This window comes from Peromyscus maniculatus, chromosome 20, assembly GCF_049852395.1.
Source record: "Peromyscus maniculatus bairdii isolate BWxNUB_F1_BW_parent chromosome 20, HU_Pman_BW_mat_3.1, whole genome shotgun sequence".
Taxonomy (NCBI): domain Eukaryota; kingdom Metazoa; phylum Chordata; class Mammalia; order Rodentia; family Cricetidae; genus Peromyscus; species Peromyscus maniculatus.
The window spans coordinates 29542920-29564383 of NC_134871.1; the positions used below are offsets into that span (position 1 = coordinate 29542920).

The following is a 21464-nucleotide window of genomic DNA, read 5'->3' on the forward strand; positions in this document are numbered from 1 at the left end:
TTATGAAATTTTATCCTGTTGAAGATGTGCTATATCAATAAGGCAATTTACTTTTTTTCTTGGGACATTTTCTCTGGATTATTTGTCTTTTCTCTTCACATGTCTCATTTGTCCAGTGGTCTTCAGATTTCTTAGTTGAATGCCTTCATTCTCTTGAAAAGACAAAAACAAAACCCTGTCCCAATCCTAATTTGGGGGAGGTTCCCTTTTGGCAAGTTATAGCTGATCAAATTAAAAGCATTTGTTGGTTTTAAAGTTAGTTTAGATTGAATGACCACACTGATGAACTATCACCTTTTCTAATTAAGAGGTCTCTCTTGTTCAAATCGAACTTTTATCAATTTTGATGATATCCATAGCTTTTCTTCTCCTGTGGAAGCAAAAGCAAAACCTCTTCCCTGACATAACACATATCTTGGTTTCTATTCTGAGGTCAACACATCTTTAAAGTATACAGGCTGACTTAATTCAGTAGTTTTTTCTATTATCCAATGTCTCTCTGCAGCTGTTGTTCCTTCATCATTAGCATTTAGAAAATTCAGAGTTATTAAAGCATTATCTAGTGTTGGGTGCCAGATGTAGAGTGAATTCTAGTTGGTCATAATAATAAAAACTCGGAGCCAGATATCAGAGTAATTGCTGAAAGATCAGAGAAGTAAAGGAGCCAGCCACTAGAAAGACTTCTTACCTCTGCTGAATCCTCTGACCGAAAGGGCCAAGCTCCTTTCTCCACCCTGCCTTATCACTTCCTCTCTCTGCCCAGTCATATCACTTTCTGTTTCCTCCTCCCAAGTGCTGAGAACAAAGGCATGAGATCCCAAGTGCTGGGATTAAAGGTGTGTACCACCACAGCCTGGCTTCTATGTTTAACTAGTGGCTAGCTCCACATTCTGATCTCTAGGCAAGCTTTATTTGTTAGAACACAAACAAAATATCACCATAGACTGATGCCTGATGAACTTCTTGGTCCTCTTTTTCACAATCTTGGTCTTCCCCAGAGGCCAGAAGGTAGCTGCAAAAGAGATGGCAACCACCTCACAGGTCGCACAGTCAAGTTCTCTTCATTACTGTATCCTCAATATCAAGAACAGCATCAGGCATGTTGTAGGTGCCAGGGCCACTGCACAGTGCCTGACAGTGCCGGACACAGCCCCCAAGGACAGCGTTTGTGTGACTTTGGTGGAATTGCAAAACCCTGTGAAGGCACAAAGTATCTGCTAAGTACTGCTTTGTGTCTGTAATAAAGGCATTTTCACAAATGGTAAAAGTCCATGAAGCTTTATTTTGCCTTTATGGTTCCTTTTTTTGGTACATAGTATGGGGGCACTGGACATTGCATAAAGACAGCTGGGCCTATTACAAAGGAAATCCTCTTCTGTTCCACCTAAATCTGTAAGAATCCTTTAAAGCTTGAGGGTGATAGGCTCCATATTTCTGTAAGCCCCGGAGAAACTATTAGTGAACTCAAGATAAACAGTTCTTAGCTGTTCCAAGTTTTCAATTTTTCCTCAAAGTCAAACACATGAAGTAGTCTTTCAAAGAAATTCTACAGTTAAACTAAAGGAAAACTAGGAAGAATAAAAAATACTATACCTTTCTGTATTCTGTAAGTACAAAGCAAAAAATGTTGGCAAGAGTATTTTTTTTCTATATCTTTTGGAAGTGAGTTGCAGATTCTTCATGATTCTTCACTCATCCCAAACACTAGGATGGCTTGGAGGAATGTTTTTTGAAATGTAATACATTAAAACAAACTTCAAACTGGTAAGTTCCTTGTTGCAGCTGCCAAATGTTAGGTAGGCCATTTCTTTTTCTTCTGTTTTGTATAATCCACATAGCTTTGACAATACAATGGTTGGTTCTGTAGTAAAGCTACAGATCCCAAGAGAGGATATTCTTCTTGGCAAGTTAAGAACTGAAGAGGATTACAAATGCCATTTTACACTATAGCTCTATATAATTTACAGCAGAGAATTAGAATACTGAAAACGGAGAGCTGTGCTTGTGGTCTTAGACATGTTTACACATGTTCTCCATGCACGTGCACAAATAATTGCACATTTTTGTATGCACTCCAATTTTATGTTCCTATACTTTACTGTTAATAGTTTTAGCCACTGTAGTACTACATACAAAGGAGGGTTTCAGAATAAGTGTTTATAAGCCAGTGTGTCAGTAGGTGACAGAAGAGGAAATTGCACAGGGAAGGAAATTGCACCTAAGCACAGGTTTCTTTTCTATTGTCACATTTTGGAGACTTTATCATTATTATGTGACAGGGATTGAACATGGGACCTTACACATGCTAGACAAGTTCTTTGTCACTGAGCTACACCTTCAACCTTATTGCACTTTTATCTTGAGATCACTGTAGACTGACACACACATAAGAATACAAGGAGACTTCATGAATCCTCTCTGAAGTTTTCCCCAGAGTAAAATTACAAAACTATAATATAATATCCAAAGCAGGATACTTCCATTAAGATAGGCAGAATACAGAATCCTCCAGTGTCACAAGGAGCCCTCGTGAGTGCTCTTTTAGAGTTAGGTTTATTCCACCACAACTTCTTAAGTCCTGACAACCGCATTCTATTTCCTGTTTCTATGATTTTGTCATGTCAAAAATGTAATGCAAACAGCATCATACACATAATCATTGAGCATTAGTTTTTTTTTAAGTCAGCAGAATTCCCTAAAATTCATTGAGGTTATTGACTATATAATCTATTTTTCTTATTTTTGACTATTAGTCCACAGAATGTATAGACCATAGGTCTTATTAACCTATGGTATGCCTATGCCATTGTAATTTATCTGTCTTGTTTCCAGAATTTGGCTATTGCAAATACTACTGCAATAAACGTGGAATACAGGCTTTCATTTAATTTAAATCTTGGACTATGGATATAGCTTGATGGCACTTGTCTAATATATATGAGTTCCCAGACTTGATCTCCAGAACCACAAAATGGGAGGAAGGAAGGAAAGGAGGAAGAGAAAGAAGGAGGGAGGGAAGGAGGGAGGGAGGGAAGCAGGAAGGAAGGAAAATAGCGGGATTGCAACCCTTCTAGAATGGCTCTACGATTGTATGCAAGTGTACAGGAGATCCAGGTTTTCACACATCCTTGCCGGTATTTGGAACTGTCATCCCTCTATTTTATAATCTCAGCCATCATGACAGGTGTGTGGTGGTATCTTTTTTCTAAGAACTTACTTTCCACCTGTGTGTCTTCTTGTGTCTTGCCAAATTGATTAATTATATACTTTCTAGGAGTGAGTTCTGAGAATTTCTATGTCATTGCTACCTAGGCCTTTGTGAGATAAATAGTTGAAAAAGAATGTGTCTTAACCTTTCACTTTCATGGCAGGGTTTTCTACACAACTTTCTAAATTTTGGTTATTCCAGTTGATCAGTTTGTCTTGTATGGTTCATCTCTGGGGTCAATTCTAAAAACTTGTTGCCTAGGCCTGGGTTCTCAATGCTGATCTTATATTTTTCCCTATAAGTTTTATAATTTTCCATTAAAGTCCATGGTACATTTAAATTTTTTATAGAAGATGTAAAACTTATATCAAGGATCATATTTGTGTTGTGTGATGCCTCAACACTAGCTTTTGAGAACACTGCCTTTACTTCATGGCAATGCTTATGAAAAGTCGTATAATCCATATATAGCACTCTTGGGCATACATCTGAAGATCTATAAATCAGAATATTGCAAAGATACAAACACATCCATGCTTATTCATAATAGCCAGGATATGGAAACAACTAAGATGCCAATCAACATATGGCCGCATAAAGAAAGCATGGTACATATAATATATACAATGGAGTTTTATTCAGTCACAAAAGAGAATAATGTGTCATTTACAAGTAAACAGATGGAACTGGAAGTTATGATTGGGCTAAACATTGTGCATTTTCTTTTTCAAACAGTTTCTCTTTTTTAATATTTACTTTTAGTTTGTGACTATGAGTGTTCTGACTGTGTAGATATGTGTGTGTGTGTGTGTGTGTGTGTGTGTGTGTGTGTGTGTGTGTGTGTGTGTGTGTGTACCACATGTATATAGTTACCTAGGAGGCCAGAAAATGAAATCAGATTCCCTGGAACTGAGGTTACTAGGATTTGTGAGCTGCCATGTGGGTGCTGGGGTTGAATTAAAGTTCTCTGGAAGAGCAGCCAGTGCTCTTAATCACTGAGCCCCTTTATGGTTCCTTTTTATATGTAGAATATGTATTTAATCAGGAGTGTGTGTGTGTGTGTGTGTGTGTGTGTGTGTGTGTGTGTGTGTGACATGAAAGCAGAGTGGAGGAAGCAGATCAGTGAATAGATACAGGGTAGTGGGGAAGTAAATATGAGCAAGGCACAATGGAATGTATGTGTGTGTGTGTCATAATGAAACCTATTCTTTGTATTTTTTCTTTTGTATTTTTTTAAATTAATAGAAGCAAAGTTAAAAATGGAGGAAAAAATGTGGCAGTCACTATACAATACAAAAGCTGATAAAGGGGTAGGGAATATGCTGTGTTGCAGGCTTGTAGGAAAATACCGTTATTCAGTCAAAGGAACTGGAAAGCTTTAAATAGGCTTTAAAGCTCCAGTTTGCTTGTTAAACACTGCATTTTAGGAATTATATGCAACTACACAAACAAAGAAAAGAAAAGCATTAGACCAATTCTCAGAACAAGGCAAAATGAAGCTACCTAGCCTGAGATATGTAGTGCCAAACGACCCAACCAATATGGCCCTAAGCATCCTGTTAGTAGTAGACTTCTAGGTATAGCCTGTGACTAGCCACTGTATTATCTTATTTTCAGATTTGCTTTTCTTTTCTGTTGCTTTGACTTTTATCTTTTTGCCCCACTAACTAGAGATTCTGTCCTTGTCCCTAACATCTTTTGAGTAATCCTCCTGCCCTGATCCAGGATTTTGCCAAAGGTCTTCTTTGGAACTATAACAAACCGTCCTTTCTATGGTAGGTGTCTTCTCTTCTATCGGCCTCACTACTCCTGAGTAAAAGTCACACTATTTAAAGCATGTGGGTGTCACAGGTAGAAGTTGTTTGCATTTGTGTGACTGGGATGTGAATTATGTCCACCATGTACTGGGAGTTTATATTCAGAGTATAAAGAAGCAGGATGGGCTGAGCAATTAGATGGAAACTACAGATTCAGAGATCAGCCCATAGCAGACTGTTTAGACTCTGGACCCAGAATCACACACAGCTCACATCAGTCACCACTATCCCAGGAAACCCTTTGTATGTCTTGGCCAAATCAACCCCCTGCTCTGTTGACTTGCTTTCTCCTCTCCCTTCCATCACTCTTCATATACTTAACAATCACTTTGTTTGGGCAACATCATTTCCAGGATGCTTTTCTTGAGCTTTGCTCTCTCTCTGCACAGGTTGAATATCTTTTTCTATGATGTTGTTGCACCCTATACTTACTTCCCTCAACATATCTCACAACCTCAATTTAAATTACCCAGCTTATGTCACTGACAAAGTATCTCAAGGGAAAGATGGTTATCATACAGAGGACCTGCCACTTTGTTAACTCTTAAAATGAACTGTGTCCATCATCTTTATCATCCACTCATCGTTCAGCGCTTGTGTGGCACAGAGCTACTACATGGGTCTTGGCTGAGGGAAGAGCCTTATCGTCCAGTCTCTCTATCACCAATGTATCCTATCACTTCAGAGTCAGATTAACCCACAACTGCATTTGGTGGTTAATAACTCTAACGATGTTTTCATTAGCATCTTACATTCCCCTGCCTTTCTTTCTTATCCCCCTTCACTTTCCTCAGAACAAAAACTGGATTTTCTTTGTGCATGCTCCAGGGTGCACAATGTTACCACCAACAGTCAAATCACCATGCCAAACATCTCTGCTATAAACCAAGTGCCTGACCCCAGCAGTATCCTCTGTATTGCTGGGCAACCCTTATATTTATCTTCAGTTGACACTTATCAGGTTCCCTACAGCAGCTGCTACAAAATTCTTCTACTCTACTGAAGCTCCAAATCCTGCCCCTTCTCTGAGGCTCAGAAAAAGCTCTCCTCTTCACACTGAGAGGACAGCTTTATGGTCATGAGTTTGTTTGTATTTTCTTTAAATCCTCAATGTTTTTCTGTCTCCATCTCCATCTACACACTGCTTCTCAGCTCTCACCCAGTGAAGGAAATGCCTATCAAGCATCCCAATGCTGAATTTTTGATCCACATTACTCCAAATATCTGAGCTTTCCCCCTATCTTTGTTCCTTTCCTTCATCACATAGGAATGTGTAAACCTTGTCAATCTGAAAAGTATTTTGTGACTCACTAGCATGTGTGAAGTATTTATAAGATCCCACTTCGAAGGAGAGCCAAGTATAATTAAAGTAGTTTACAAATATTAGTTATTTAATACTGATGACAATCACTGATACTTTTGATGTTATATTATATATTTTATTGATTAGGAAACTGATGCCAGGGGAATAAGAAAGCTTCCTCAAGGACATATAAGTTGGTTGTGGGTTTTTCCCCTATTACAACTTTTCCAAAGACAAAACAAAAGTTTTCTTGACTCTTGTCCTATGTTCTTCTGCTATCTCTCTGTATTCATTGCTGTTCCCATCACAGACACTTCTTAAACATTTCTATCAACAAGGATAGAAACACACATAACTGCCACCGATACTTCCGGAAATGTTTGTTCAAGTGTTGAAAAATGAATTTTGTTTTTAAAATATCCAAAATACATGTTTTAACTATTTTTTAAAAAATATTTAAGCTGGGTGGTGGTTCATGCCTTTAATCCCAGCATTTGGGAAGCAGGGGCACGCATTTCTCTGAGTTGGAGGCCAACCTGATCTATAAAGTGAGTTCCAGGACAGCCAGGGCTACACAGAGAAACTCTGTCTTGAAAAAACAAATGTGGGGGTGGGGGTGGGGAGTGTATTTAGAATATGTCAGCACTTCCTTCCTTTCTTTTTCTCATTTTCTAAAACACTTCAAGTACCAACAGTTTAAAATCCAAAGAAATTAAAGCTCTAGAGTACTCTTTGGTTTGAAAAGTGCTTTTTGCCTGGGTATTTTTCTTTAGTTACCTAACCTGGCTCTATGACCCACAACTTGACACAGTTTCCACAGCTTTCAAGAGCTTTCTTTGTCTGAATAAAGACAAGATCAAGACCAGAGAGGAAAAACCCACAACAGTTTCAGCTGGAATTGCTTCCGTAACAGAGGCCAAGGCTGACACCAAGGCTTCTGAGGAAGCAAACATTTCTCCTATTGACAAGTGTTTAATTGGACACTTTGAGAATCCAGTGTCATGTATGCAGATGCAAATGTCTGAAAAGTTGTTCACAGTGTAGTTTGTGCCAGACAGGCCCCAATGCCAAGCCAGCAAACAGCCTCCCATTTATTCTGTTGGACTTAGCTTCTAAAGATGTTTCATGGCTCTCCGAACCTCATAAATTTCCACATCCAAAGACCCATCTGTGTTTTCAAAGCAGAATCCTTCTTCCCACATGGGCACACATCAGTCCTTCCCCTGCCAATCTTTCTACTGCTTGTTCTGAATTAGAAAAATAACTTGCAAGGTGTTTACTCCATCTCTAAAAGTGTAAAGTTAAATGTTCCGTAGTTTTATTAGCAATAGACCCAGTTCCTTTCTCTGAATTAAAATCTTGACTGTTCTGAGATATGATTCTGTTATTCCAAGTCTCAGGGAATGATTGCTTAGAAGCTCAGCTAATAGAGAGGTCCACTGTAACAGGTGAACTATAGAGAAGTAGTGATTGACTGGCAGAATAAAAGAGAATATTAACAAATGAGCATTGAGAAATTTGTAAGCATTAAGCCATTAATAGTCTGCCTTAAATGTGCAATGTAGAAAATATAAAATATTACTAATTTTTATATTGCTTTTGCTTTGTCTCCCTGTTATCACACATATTTCTCAAGATAAATTGTCAAATGTTTCAAGATATTGTTTTCATGTGTGTGTGTGTGCATGCACACACACATGTACTTGCACATAAACACATGCATATAGGTTATCCTTTGCAGCTAGAGTTACTTGTCATTATGTGTCACTCAGTGTGGATGCTGAAACTCAAACCTCAGTTCTCTGCAAGAGCAACAAGTCCTCTTAACCACTGAGACAAGTCTCCAGCTCCAGGAAATTTTAAATGTTTAAAGCCCCAAACTGGGTATATATATTAAGAACATTTATCATGTATTAAAATTAGTTAATTTAAGAAGAGAATTTTGAACAAAAAATGTTCTCACTCTTACACAATGCTAATGTGAAAAACAGAGAAGAGAAATGAGAAGTCAAGTGTAGAGATAAATATCTCATGAGGACAAGCAAGAAACTTAAACTGAGCATTGTCTATACCTCCACTTTCAGTTGCAACATAAAAAGATTGCTATTATTCAGGCATCTGTACTGGCCTGCCCTTAGGGTCCTGACAGAATGCGTTCTCAGCTGCAGCCACTAAGAGCACCCCCTGTATGCATTAGCCATGCTCCCTTATAAAAGGCAGGCCCTGCCTGGCTCTCTTTCTCTTCCTTTGCTCTTATCCCCAGGGACTGGTCTCTGCCCCTTTTTTCCCCTCCCCTCAATAAATCTCCCATGTGGGCCCTGTTGTATGGTGTGACTCCTTCCCACCATTTTTAAAATACAACACTCGCAAGTCACTGTTCCTGTCCTTACCACCACAAATAGAAACAAACAAGCTGAAAACCAACAACTTTAGTCCTTCCTGGTTCATCAGAGGACTAAAAGGCAAACCAACATTGTAAGATTAAAGAGATGGGAAAACCCAGAATCACAGTCAAAATTTATTCACTTGGACCAGAGCCACTAGAGCCATAAGCAGTAGAAACATAGAAATGGCACTTTTGAAAACCTGCTGGAAGATGAGTCTAACATAGAATACATTGAAAAGTGAGAAGTTCCTGGAGCCCTGATCTTGGTGAAGGAGGTATCCACCATCTAGGGCAACCATAAAGCAACTATAGTGAAGAGGACCAGAGATCAGATTCCCAACACCAATGCAAAAGCCACGAATGATACCTATAATCCCATTGGTGGGGGAGCAGAGACAAGAAGGTCATGGGTGGTTGCTGGCTAGTCTAATCAAGTCAGTGAGCTCCAGGCTCAATTAGAGACCCTGTCTCCAAAACAAAGATAGAGTCACTGAGGAAAATATTCACTCTCAATATATGACTTCTACATTCACCTTGACACTCACAAGAACTCCCACCCTCACACATACCCCACTAACACCTCTCTACACATACACAAAATAATTGGATATCTGCCAATAATGTATGTATTTGTTATTTTTCTGTTGCTGTGAGAATTTCAAATAAAGGAGGGATTTATTTTGACTTGCAGTTCAAGGAATGGAAAGTTATAAAAGAGCATAGCTCTAGCCCATGGAATAGGGCCGCCCATAGCTACAGTGTGTATTAACCTAATCTACATAATTCCTCACAAGTGTGCCTGGAGTCCTGTCTCCTACATGATTCTTAGAGAATCATAAATACTCCTTTCTTATAGTTTATATCTGTTAACAGTATGAAATGCCTCTCGGTCTAATGTAATGGCCTTTGCTTTGAAAAATACTTGCTTCACACTTAAGGACTGGAGTTTGGATGCCCAGAACCCATGATTACAGAGTCATGTGAAAGATAAGGGAGTAGTGGCCATTTATTCTCCCAGGAAAGAGATGTGACTGGAATTTAGAAAGATTTCATAGAATGGTTAGATTTTTTAAACTGTGTTTTAAGGCCTAAAGGATCGGAGGAAAGAAAGAGATATTCTAAGCAAAGAGAACCACAAAGGCAAGGGGAAAGAGGTGAACATGGGCACAGCCTTCCTAGAGTGATGGAGGTCCAGTGCAGCTGCAGAGAAGATGGGATGTGTATCACTCAGTAACAAAGGGTTCTTGAATGCCAAGTTATTTAGATCTTTGTTACCCACCCCAATCCACTCCCTTGTTTCTTGATACACAGACTTTCTATGTAGCCTAGGATGGTCCCTGTAGGGAAAGGGGGCTAGCTAAAGAAACCCACCATGACCATGGAGCCCAGAATTAGGAAAGGATGGCTTAGATAAGGCCAGTGAGAGAAATACAGTTTAGCTCAGATCAGAGTCATCTCTGCCCATGTCCAAATGACTTGTGAAACTAACCAATTACAGAGGACAGTAGAATCCTGGCCCTAGGGCCCAGGACCACGGAAAGAAACACAGCCCGTGTTTGGGATATGAGCCAGAGAAACAAATACTTTATCCCCAAATGCAGAACCAAGGAAATATGCCCTGACTCTTGGCATAACGCTCTTGGCCCCTAGAAGCAGAATCAATGAAAGAAATGTGCCCTGGCCTTAGAAGCAGTGTCAAAAAGCCAAGAAAGGCCAGTGAAAAAAACACAGTTTGGCCCTGAAATCAGGGCCATCTCTGCCCCTTGCCCACAAAACTGGTCAATCCCTGAGCAGAAAATAAACTAACCAATCACAGTTGACTCTGCCCCTTGGAGATCCTATATAAACCGCCCTGCCTGGTCAGTTGTGAGCTGTTCTCTCTGCCCTGGTAGAGGCAGCTACTCTCCTGGACTCCTCCTTCCCAAATAAATCTCTTTCTCAAAAGAGTTTTGGATGAAGACCTTCATTCACTGGTGCAAAGAAGAACCTTGCTAAGACATCCCATAGTAGACTGAGCAAGTGGGGAGCTGAACAGAAGAACCTTGCTAAGACGTCCCATAGTGGACTGAGCAAGAGAGAGCTGGTAACATTGAGCTGGAGATTGTGACTCTCCAGGAGAGGAGCAGGATTGCTGTGTCCTGCAGGGAGACCATCCCCCATCACACCAGGTATATCCTGACTTTCCCAAAGAGTCAGGATACCCTTTCCTGCCGAAGCAATCCCAGGCCTGACTCTCCCGAGAAGTCAGAAAAATTTCCCTTCCAGGGTTGGGCTGGTTTTCTTTTTGTTGTTGTTGTTGTTTGTTTGTTTGTTTGTTTGTTTGTTGCAGTCCCAGCTGTCAGAGCTGTGTTACACAGCTCCAGGTGTCCAGAACACTTTCAGGGCAGAGCTGCTGTTCTGAGCAGCTCCAGGTATCCGGGATACCTCGCCCTCCAGGGCTGAACTGTCTCCTTGCAGTTCAGCCATCACAGCTGTGCTACACAGCTCAAGATGTTGCCTGACTCCCCAGGTAGTAAGGACACCAAACCCACAGAGTTGCAAAACTCACCTTTTCAAACAGTTTACTAACATTTTTGGTGCAATTTATTAACAGTCCCTAACTTGAGATCCTCCTGTCTTAGCCTCCTAAGTGTTGGGATTATATGGATGTGTACCCTTTACCTGGCTTTTAAATTTTCTCCAAAGCAGTAATATGTCTGGACTTAAAAAAAAAAAAAAAGAAAGAAAGAAAAGAAAAAAAGAAAGCAGCTGTACCAAGAATGTTTTATAGGAATTGAAGTGGAGAGAGGCAGAGCCGGGAAGACAATGATGGATCATGGGAGATCCTGTTGCTGTGGGCCATATGAAACAGGGGTAAGCTTGAGATATTCTTAGAAATTAGAGTGGGCAGGATTTAATAATAGGTAAATATGGAAAATAAAGCATAAAATACTTTTGACACATTTGTATTGCATAAATTGGCAAATGAAGATTCCATTAGTGATGAATTCTTATAAAATGAGAGAATATACTGGGAGAACAGGAACAGCTAGCTGCACCTGCAGACCATTCAAGCAGAGTGACCAGTATACGCCCTCTAGTTTGTGCTGTGAGGGCACTTGGTGGAGGCGCTGCCACCCTACAACGGATCTCCAATCTAAAATGACACATCTATTTGACAGAGCACGTAGGAATAAAAATGAAAACAGACTTGACTAATAACTGTGTATCGTATTTTAAGTAGAGTTTTAGAATTCTAATCCTTATGTCAGATACTAAGGAAGCAGAAACAGAAGGATTGCAAGTTTGAGCCCAATCTGGGCTACCCAGGGAGATGTCATTAAAAAACAAAACCAAAATGAAGCAAACAAATAAATAAAAAAAAATGAGAAACTGAAGGATTGGAGAAATAGGAGTAGTACAAAGGAAAAACTATTAGGAAGTGAGGGAAATGTAGCAGAGAGTGATGGGTAAAACACAGTAAAGGCTTATTTAGAACACAGGGAAGGAACTAGCTTCCTCTCCTAACGGCAACAGAACTGCCAACTCTTCTCATCATTTTCAATTTGTTAACAAGACACAATAGGAAAATATCTGAGGTATGGGTGCTGACAGAGAGGTTGATCTTACTTTGCAGAAAAGGGATTGGGAAGTTTTGCACTGGGTGAGGAATACCAGAGAGGGAGAATAAGATAAAAAAAGAAGAGAGAAAATTTATTTTATTAGGAGAAAAATTTCAGAACATTTGATAAAGTCTGTGACAAATTGTTTGCAAGGGAAATGACCAACACAGTATGATTTGGTGTAGTCATACCAGGCTCTTTGTAGAAAAGAATGTATCAGCATAGTACCTTACATACAAAGAACCCCTTTGCATTGGTTGCTACAGGAACAATGTGAAGTAGATGCCGCTGGATGCTTGTATCTTTCTTACATAAACTACAACTTTAAAACTATGGTGCCTGCACTGTCTCAGCTCCCATGACTGGCAGTAATTCACAACCTTCTGCCTTTTAATCCATGGTAACATCTTTTATCTCAGAGCCTTGCTTTGCTGTGGAATTTTTCGCTGTATGTTCCCTCTAACTCTGCCAACCATGTCAAGTGAAAAACTAAAGCAGACGGTATGTGGAGACCAGCAGAGTCAAGAGCTCTAGGGAGAGGGTCAGTGGCTGGAAGGATTCTTAGCACCAGAACAGGATGCTCATAAGAGGTGGTATTTAGAGACTGAAAAATCAGATACTTTCAGTGCAATGGGGGTCTCCAGTATAAAACACTCATGACTCGATCTTCAGCAAGGAAGTTAACCCTTTTATGAACTGGACAATCATACTGATAACTTTTTTTATAAAGTGAACAATGGTGGATAGTGTAAATAAAGTCAAACTTACCAGTACGGAATTTGCTTAAGGTAAGATACACCTGCGACACCATGTATCCCATGTATATGTGAAGACTCGGATATCAAGTAGTATGAGGATAGTCTGCTTCTGAATCTCTGGATCATTAAAGACCTTGTAAAATATGTTTAACATGATGTTTTTCAGTTAATGCATCTACTTACCTTTACTGCTTACCAAGCATCTCTAAGTAGGGTGTTGAGCAATATAAAACTCAGCTGAGAAATGGACAAGTGTAGCTCTGACGCTGCCCTCAGTCTGACTGTGAGGAGGACCCACAGGAGACAACCATGCATGTAAATTCATCCATATAGTGGGCAGACACAGGGAAACCAGAAAGTCTTGTGGTCCTTGAATCCATACCAGTATTAAAAATGAAATAAAGTAAAACTTTTGCATGTGTCTGTGTGGTGTGGGTGTTTTTGTTTGCATGTGTATGTGTACATGTGTTCATGCCTGCAGAGATCCAAAGTTGACATCCAGAATCTTCCCTCCATCTCTACCTTATTCACTGAGGCAGTGCCTCTTAACTGGACACAAAGTTCTCCAGCAAAGGCAACTTTGGAACACACGGGAGCTACCCAGCTTGCCCCAGGGAACCCCTATCTCTGTCTTCCAAACCCTGGAATGACAGGCATGTCACTACATCTACCCTGCATTGCCATTTGGTATAATTAAATATGTGGTAGTTCACCCTCTTGCTCAAACTCAGTATTCTATTCTTTATCTAGCATATAGCACAGACTCAGTAAACTGTTGAAATATTAATATGCACTGAATAAAGTAGTAACTAAAAAGAATCACACCAGTCGTTCCCACTACTTTGCTATATTACAGAGGAGATCCCAGAGCTGAATGGGGTGGCTCACACCTATAACCCCAGCATTTGGGAGGCTGAAAGGCAAGGGTAGGTTGCAGCAAGTTTGAAGGCAGCCTTGGCCGCATAGCGAGTTCCTGAGCAATAGAAGTACTGAGTGGAAAATTGTGTTAAAAACAGGAAGGGTGGGAAAACAGAAAAGGAGGGAGGGAAGAAGAAACAAAGAAGGGAAGAAGAAGAAAAAGAAGAAAGGAGGGAAGGAAGGAGCATGCAGAAATGAAGACAAAGGACTAACAATCCAACAATGGCAAGCACAGGAATGGATTATTTGTTTTTAAAAGCTAAGTGGTTTAGGGATAGTGGGGGTGGCGGTGGGGAGCGGGGTGGGGCGGGGGAGAGAAAGTACATTTTAAAGCTCTAGCTCCAGGGCAAGTAATAAAAGATTTTGCTTTAAATTTTTTTTTCATAATATTGTGAGCAAGAAGAAAGTCTATTCCATCATATCAGCCTCCAGGGCAGAAAGCACCAGCCTCCTGAGCTAAATCAAACTGGCATGGGCTCTCAGACTTCCAGGCAGCTACCATTGGCCTCTGCCTTCCATGAGGCTAAACCTGGCAGACACAAGAAGCAAAATAAATTTCTACTTATTTTATAGGCCAGTTTTTTGCTCTCATCAATTAATTATAAGGGTCTTGCAAGCCCATCTTGCATTCCCACTGTTCCCTATTAGTATGTTGGCAAGCAGCCTCTCACCAAAGACACAAAGCTAGAAAATAAACACACACACACACACCAGTGCTTAGATTTAGATCTCATGGTACAGCCCTTAGGTACTGTTCACTGATGACAGCCCTCAGTGTCACCCACTTTAAATTCCCTAAATCAGTGAAGTTATTAAGATACATGAGCATTTAAGTTCAAATTATGGAATCATAGTGGAATTCAAACATTTTTTGTTTCGGTTTTGTTTTTGTTTTTGAGACTATATCTCACCAGGTAGCCTAGGCTGTCCTTGAACTCACAGCAATCCTCCTGCCTAAGCATCTCCAGTGTTGGAAATACAAGTGTGTGTCATCAAACCTGACTGACAATTTTTATTACATTGTGTGTGTGTGTGTGTGTGTGTGTGTGTGTGTGTGTGTGTGTGTGTCTGTTGCCCGAATGCACACCATGGTGAATATGTGGAAATCAGAGGACAATTTGCAGAAACAGTTCTCTTCTTCCACATCAGGGATTTTACTCAGGTCATCAGGGTTGTTAGTAAGGTCAAAAGGAGCTTCAGTTGGATCTTGCTCTTAGGTTTATGGTGAGGATTAAATGGGGCAATATAAGTAAGAAGTTTAGATGAACAGTAAAGTGTGTGGCCTGAGCACCATAAATATTAACCCTGAACATTTTATCAGAATGACACATGACCCCACAACTAGTTCTTTTGGAAAAGAACCTAAGAAAGCCAGTGTTTTTCACCAAGCAAAATATTTACTCTACTTAACCAGATAAACTTGAAATAAGTAGGTAACACAGATTTTATTTTTTGAACTATGTGTTTGCTACACATAGTATGCAAAAGAATATTTTAATATTTAGATAAAATGCCTTTTTAAGTGTCCTCTAAAAATATCCACGTTCCTTCCAGCCCTAAAATGTTGTGATCTATGATAAAATTCATAATGAAACAATTTCCCAAATATGCTGAAAATCATGGCATTATCTGACAGGGTTGACTGGAAATGACTGAGACCCAGACTGGGAGCCTGTAATGATATAGAAGAAAATATTGCCTTCTTTTCTCTCTCCCAACTGAAGGTCTCAGGCTCTGCTTGGAAGTGTGGTAAAGAAAACAAGGGAGCAGTAATCTGCAGAGAAAGAAGCATGGCAAGACTCACAGAATCCCAAACAGAGTAGAGGAAGTATGTAGAATTCCATGAAATCATTCAAAACTTCACTTTGAACCCTGACCAAAGAACATGCAATAACTAGGAGGAGGAATTTATTTAAGTGACATCATTTTAGAGATTAAAATAATTAAGAGCTAGTGATGGGACAATGGTTCAATTTGTAAAGTGCTTGCCATGTAAGCATAAGGACCCAACACCCACGTCAAAGGCAGGTGCACTGGTCCATGTCTGTGATCCCAGCATTAGCAGGGTGGAAGTAGATGGATTCCTGGACCTTACTGGCCAACTGATTTAGCTGAATCCATGACCTCCAGGTTCATCAGAGTTGTGCTGTCTCAATAGTTTAAGGAAGAAAACCCTTGAGGAAGATACCTGACCTTGACTACTGGCCCCCCACAGGCCCACACACACATGTGCATACACACGGAAACACACACACACATACATACACAGAGAAATTAAAATCTAAAGAGATCAATTGACAAACTCAATCAAGGTCAACTGGTTTTTGTGGAACCTGAGATCTAGGAAACAGAACCGCAGCAGTGGCCAACTATGTTAAAGCAGTCTTTATGTGTTGTGCACAAAGACATGATTAGCTTTCTTAATTTACCGAACCAAACCTGTCCACAGAAAACAGACATTGTTCGTAGTCTTGGACTCAAAGGAAATGTCTGTTTTTACACACAAGTCAGTGACATGGTTCTTCCTTTAGATGTACCTTTGCACTTTGGAAATACATTAAATGTTACAGTGAGAAAAGCCGAGGAGAACAAGTTGCAAGCAAGAAACAGCGCGGGTATATTTTGTTTTAAGCAAGCATGTCTACTCGAATCCAACTAAAGTAGATAACAGGGTTCAAGAGTCTGGTGATTATTTAACAGCTGCATAGAACCAAATTCTTCTCAATTAACCAGAGAGATTGCAAAACACTTAGCTCTGAAAAAACAGAGTTGAAAGCCTGCATGTCTGCTGACTCTGTGCCAGTCATAAATTTGTTCACTCTGCTCTATTTCCTATGCGTTTGTCCACTTAATTCATTCAGTTCTACTTCATTGTCATTTAATAGCTATTGAGTGCTATTATCTATGACAAGTCAGAAACTGCAACTCTTGAGAGCGAGCTTTTGACACTCAAATTGAGAGAACGAGGCAGAAAGTGAAAGAAAACCCCCAAAGCTCCCCCACCCTACCCCCATAAAGCCTCTTGGTCACTCAGGAGACTAGAGAACATTCCAGATAGGGGCTGAAGGCAGCTCCTAGGCAGATGAAGGGCAGGCGGGGGCCTTGGGGAAGGGCTACAGGTGACAGGCACCAGCAGTTGGGCTCTGCCTCGGGGTTTGTGTGTGACAGCAGGCAGTCCAGGCTTCAGCTGGTGATTTTGCCTCCCGGTCAAGAAGCTCATTGGCAGCCAGGCCTGCTGGCCTCAGCCCTCCCCCCCGTTTCCCGGGAGAAGCCGGTCGCCCACAGCCCGGGTGCACGCACCTGGTCGCGAGGCTCTGCGGAGCAGCAGCGGCCACACCCGGGTGAGGCCTGCAGAAGACGGGGCCGCGTCTGGGTGGGGGCGGGAACGGGAAGGTCGTGCTGGGCCTGCAGGGCGGGCCTCGGAGCCACAAGAGCTGCCCCCCACTAATCCGCTCCTCCCCAGCACCCTGGGTCTGCAAGCCTGGCTTTTTCACGTGCCAGAGAGCTGAGGATTCCGCCCTGGCTAGTGGCCCGCAGAAGATGGTGTAATTTTCCTCGCAGCGCGACTTGAGTTTTAACAGAGGCTGTGGCGGACCGACCGGACCTGGACAGGCATCTGTCTCCCTGAGCCTGGCTTAGGCCCAGTGGGGTCCTCAAGGCCTGGCTTTTGGATACCTTGGGCCGGGAACTGTCAAACTCCTCCCCAAGGGAAGCAACTGAACCGTTATTTTGGCTCAGCCGGTAATAATCCAGCACTAGGGAGGCTGAGCCAGCAAGGAGATCGCCCAGGACTTTGAGACTTAGCAAAAGCTACAGAATGAATGAGACCCTGTCTGAAAAACAAAACAAACCACCAGGTTATTTTCTCATTTCCTGCAAGGTTGAAGGACTGTAAGAGAGGAGGTAACTGTGGAAGGCAGAGGGCGTAATCTAAACTAGGTGATCAGAAAGTCCTTTGTCTGCCTAGGCATTATAAGGTGTCCAGGAAAGAAATGTGCCTTACTACTCACAAAGCATGTGTATTTTTAACATGTTGTGTTTTGGTAAGTCCAAATTCCTTTGCTTAGCCAGACTCTTATCAAAGTTATCTTGGTGAAATACTTTGTAGTTCCTGCCTGTCCTCTTAACCACACCAAGGAAAAACTTAGGCATGTTGATACATGTGTGTGTTATCTAAGAACCCAGAAGATGGAGGCAGGGGGATCGTGAGTTCCAGGCTAGCCTGGGTTGCCTAGGGAGGTGCTAAGAAAAAGAAAACTCACATGCTTAGAAAAACAAGGAAGAAAAATTAAACATACACAAAGAAGAATATTCTGAGTCCTTTCGTCTATGTGCACACAGCTCTCAGGTAACAGTCCCTCTACACGTTTTCCAGTCCTGTTGCCTTCCACATAGTATCACCTCTGTGAGGTATTCAAGGATCTTACAACATGGTCCTAAATGGCCTTTCCATGAATGGTAGCATCCAGCCCCACTGGGTTTCATTTTTCTGAAACTATCCTGGATGAAGAATAAGTTGTATTAATTCTAATCTCATATGACTGTTATCTTTGTAAAATGCAATTTAAAAAATTTAGCAAAGGTGAATTAAAAGCTGTAAAATGACAAACTCTAGTTTTTGTTGAAAAAAAAAGTATACACATTGCAACAAGTAAAAAAATTGCCCTATTTTACATTTCTAGCTGCTTATCCTCAGCTTCTGTACTATCATGCACCCCTCCAAAAACAACAACAACAAAAAAAAAAAAAAAAAAAACATCCCATAGACTGTCTCTGTGACTTGTTCTTGGTGTGTCAGATGCATTAACTTCCCAGGCCTCCTCCCTGCTGTTCTTCTCATGCTGAAAAGGTTCTCCAGCATGGCTCTAGTGTAATAATAAGAGGAGCTTAACTTTCACTGAGTGCTTTTTATTTTTATGTTTATGTGAATCATCTGCAGGTGTTTGTCAGCCCTATGAGCTAGGCATTATTATTATTTCCACTTTATGGATGAGGAAGCTGAGAGCTAGAAAGGTCAAGTCAACAACCAGTGACGTAAGTCAACATTCTAAATTCAGCTGACTTGATTTGAGAGTCCATCTATGAAAACACTGTGCTGGTCCCTTTTCCATGAAGCCTCCTCATTAGTTCACAGAAGTTAATTACTCCATTCATGTCCCTTTATTGTAGTATCACACACACACACACACACACACACACACACACACACACACACACAGGTTTTCATTTTATTCCCATGTTTCAGAACTGTTAAATTTCTGATATAGTGACATCAGTATACCCCACAGCTCTTAGTGCTGCTCTCTCTGAAACACCCTGGTAGCCCTGAACTTGGCTCATACAAGCCACTGGAAGTGGAGCTCTTTCTTTGTGCTGCCACTCTCTTCTGGGCTTACTTCATGTTGGAATTATTTGCCACATCTACATCCCCTACTACGTCACATGTCATTTGATGCATTCTTTACCTCACTACTATAGCTGGCCATCTGCACAGTCTCCGCTACAAGTGCTCATCTTGCATGCCTGCTCTGCAGCTGGTAGTTTTGCTTGGGGTTTTGGAAACTTTAGCAGGTGGAAAAACTAAACCACTCTGTGCATGCTTTTGATGGTTATACCTATAATTCCTTCTATATTCTTTGCTCCTATCTGCCTCCTCTTTTTCATGCTTCTCACTGTTGTTGTGATGTTATGTTCAAGTGCACAAAGTCAAGTGACCATGAACTGAATCCTTTGAAACCATAACTAAATAAACTCTTCCTCTCTTAGTTTGTTCTCTTTGGTATTTTTGTCACAGCTTCTTAAAATTAACTAATACACTTAATAAAAGTGTTTATGCTTATTTATATAGACAAATATTCACCAATGTATAGTGTATCCACTACATTCTGGGTACTGAGAACCATGTCCAGCACACTGCCCATCATAAGCACTCAATATAGTGTTGTTGTAAGTCCTATGGACTGAGCTGACCAGAACATCGCACGGATAAGGTACAGGTGACTGGTAAAGCCAAATGCGAACAGACTGATGAAATAAATGTGGAGAGTTGGTTATACTTCCCAAATCCTAGTTGTCTCTCATTCCTCTAGTCCCAGATGTGAACAACTCTGGAGAACACAACAAGTTTGACATAAAGCATTAAGCTCATAGAAACCCCAAGATGATAGTATATGTCACTACAGTCAAGACTGGTGTGGGAGCTGGTCTCAACCCCATAATGATGTTGTTCTTAATGACAGTGAATATACGGGTGATAAAACTGAGGGTTCATACTTAAGTAACCAAAGATTGCAATGTTTAATCAAATTATACCACCTAAAATCAAATAAATCAAGAATATTCTGGATGGTGGCACTGTTTTCAAGAGAATTGCTCAATGTTTATTTTGAACATCCTATTCTATAATTATTTGATTAGCCTTTTAGTTTTCCTGGAATAGAAGTACCAAATTCAGCACCTTTGGGGGTGGGGAAGGGAGGGTTCCAGACAGGGTTTCTCTGTAACCTTGGCTGTCCTGTAACTTGTTCTGTAGACCAGACTGACCTCAAACTCACAGACATCCTCCAGCCTCTGCCTCCCAAATACTGGGATTAAAGGCGTGCACCACCACCGCCAAGTTATTAAATTTATTTACCTTTATTTTTATTAGTGTTTTGCCTGTATGTCTGTCTGTGAGAGGATTTTGGATCCTGGAGTTGTGAGCTGCCATGTAGGTGCTGAGAAATGAACCCAGGTCCTCTGGAAAAGCAGTCAGTGCAATTTCAGCACGTTTGTTTATTTTTTTTTTATCTGTTATGAGATGCTGGTATACCTTTAAAATACATTGATAGTATGATGTCCTTTAAACCACCAGCCACAAATGGTAATCCTGAATCTTCAAGTCCATAGGGTATTACATTAAAATTTATAATTTGCCCATCAATATTCATTTCAATACTATTCTTAATAGCTAATTTATAGTACCAAGCCATGTATCTGTCAATAGAAGAACTAATAAAAACATGTGGTATATATACACAATGGATTTTTTCAGACATAAATAATATCAAAATTATGTCATTTTCAAGAAAACTGATATAGTTGGAGCTAAGCATACTAAGCTAACCCCCAGAAAAACAGATATGGCATGCATTCTCTTGCCTGTGTTCCCTAGATTTCACATAGATGAATCATGTACGTATGCATGACATGGAAACAGAAGTGAGGCTGCTCAGGAGAAAGAGAAGCGACAGCCGGGGGGGAGCGCTGGAGTGGGCTCAGTGGATCCCACACTGGTGTCAAACGTGACCCAGCGGCACTAACGTGAATACATGCCAATGGAAGAAATAAAATGATTTTTAAATATAAAAAGTAAAAATTTACAAGTTGTGTAACCACACAGATGAAAACAACGAAGTGCATCACAGAGGAAAGATGTATTTGAAAAAATTAAATATTTAAAAAATTAAATAACTTTCATATTTGAAAGATAT

The 21464-nt window shown here is 40.6% G+C and overlaps 1 protein-coding gene across 2 annotated transcripts in view; it reads right to left on the reverse strand.

The window, feature by feature from the left end:
- Positions 1 to 17683, reverse strand: part of Cpq (carboxypeptidase Q) — a 429601-nt gene extending 411918 nt beyond the window's left edge. The window contains exons 1-2 of one of the 2 annotated variants that reach the window (XM_076555949.1): positions 17293 to 17683; positions 13085 to 13207 (exon numbers count right to left, since the gene is read on the reverse strand). The gene's annotated coding sequence lies outside the window, so the exon portion shown is untranslated. The remainder of the gene's footprint in view (positions 1 to 13084; positions 13208 to 17292) is intronic. The other variant, XM_042264686.2, reaches the window with a different exon arrangement.
- Between the last annotated feature and the right edge of the window lie 3781 nt (positions 17684 to 21464).